We start from the raw sequence: 2,121 nt of genomic DNA on the forward strand, positions 1-2,121 counted from the left end.
TGAGATGGAATAAGGGGAACCAGCCTGCATTCGCCGAGACAGATCGGAATCCGCCTAAAAACCGTCCACAGACTGGCCAACTCACCGGACCTCGACACAAGTCTGCCAGGCGGATTTGTGCCGGGGACCAGACACTCCTTCCCAGTCTGGAAAGCCGTGGGGTCTACCGACGCACGGCTAACCGGGCGTGCATCCCTAGCATTCTTTTATATACACATAAGGAATATGTTTAAATTTTTAGGAAGTCTGTTCATTTATGGGTGCATAACTCACTGTAAGTGTACTTAGAACATGTTTTATTTTTCGAGGAATGTAAGAATGCATTTCAGCTCTAAGGCAACAGAGATACCTGAAACCACCATTTCTGTTTGATTGTTGTAGTATCATCTGAGTTTATTTCTCTGTCGAAGGTCACATATGAAAAAAAAGAAAAAAGTTCTAGCAGAGATCTTCATCATTATCAGCGCCAACGAAGATGGAAATGTGTACCTCCTGGCGAGTGGCGCACTCCATGTTAGGAGAAGTGGAATTAGTAAACAAAGAAAGAATAGTCCTTCACGCATGTCAATTAATTTTACTTGAAAACAAGTGCATTGAAGCCAGGGGTGTGTGTGTGTGTGTGTGTGTGTGTGTGTGTGTGTGTGTGTGTCTGTGCGTGTGCGTGCGTGTGTGTGTGTGTATAAAGTGTGGTATAATGGTTAGCACTCTGAATCCAAAGGAAACAAAAGTCGGTAGAGCACATGCCTGCAAAAGGCAACGGTTCCGATTCGATTATCAGTCCGGCATACAGTTTTAACCTGCCAAGAAGTTTCATATCAGGGTACACTCCGATGCTGTATGAAAATTTCATCTTGGAAACATTCTACAAGCTATGGTTAAGCCATAACTCCGCAGTATTCTTTTTTCCGCTATGCTAGTCATGCATGTTTCGCAGCAGAGCTACTATGAACTTTGGAAAGTAGGAAATGAGGTATCTCCGCAAGCAAAGCTGTGAGAAGGGGTCGTGAGTTGGGTAGCTCAACTCCAAGAAAACAAGACTAGATCCCTCAACTGCTTCCAAAGAGTGCAGTTTATAAATATGTATGTTCTTAGTAGAAAGTGTTACCGAAACCCACTGACACTGCTCACAAGCTTCTTGTTGCTATATATATATATATATATATATATATATACTTTTTTTTTTGAGAAAAAATATCTTCAAAACTCCAGTTCAGATAACACTGGGTCGCCATGCAGGCAGGTTAGGTACACTACAGGCCATTAAAATTGCTACACCAAGAAGAAATGCAAATGATAAACGGGTATTCATTGGACAAATATATTATACTAGAACTGACATGTGATTCCATTTTTACGCAGTTTGGGTGCATAGACCCGGAACAACCGCCTCTGGCCGTAATAACGGCCTTGCTACGCCTGGGCATTGAGTCAAACAGAGCTTGGATGGCGTGTACAGGTGCAGCTGCCCATGCAGTTTCAACACGATACCACAGTTCATCAAGAGTAGTGACTGGCGTATTGTGACGAGCCAGTTGCTCGGCCAGACGATTGCAATTGACCAGACGTTTGCAATTGGTGAGAGATCTGGAGAATGTGCTGGCCATGACAGCAGTCGAACATTTTCTGTATCCAGAAAGGCCCGTACAGGACCTGCAACATGCGGTCGTGCATTATCCTGCTGAAATGTAGGGTCTCCCTGGGATCGAATGAAGGGTAGAGCCAAGGTCGTAACACATCTGAAATGTAACGTTCACTGTTCAAAGTGCCGTCAATGCGAACAAGAGGTGACCGAGACGTGTAACCAATGGCACCCCATACCATCACGCCGGGTGATACGCCCGTATGGCGATGACGAAAACACGCTTACAATGCGCGTTCACCGCGATATCGCCAAACACGGATAAGACCATCATGATGATGTAAACAGAACCTGGATTCATTCGAAAAAATGGCGTTTTGCCACTCGTGCACTCAGGTTCGTCGTTGAGTACACCATCGCAGGCGCTCCTGTCTATGATGCAGCGTCAGGGGTAACCGCAGCCATGGTCTCCGAGCTGATAGTCCATGCTGCTGCAAACGTCGTCGAAATATTCGTGCAGATGGTTGTCTTGACTCAGGGAT

Source organism: Schistocerca americana, chromosome 6 (genome assembly GCF_021461395.2).
Source record: "Schistocerca americana isolate TAMUIC-IGC-003095 chromosome 6, iqSchAmer2.1, whole genome shotgun sequence".
NCBI lineage: Eukaryota > Metazoa > Arthropoda > Insecta > Orthoptera > Acrididae > Schistocerca > Schistocerca americana.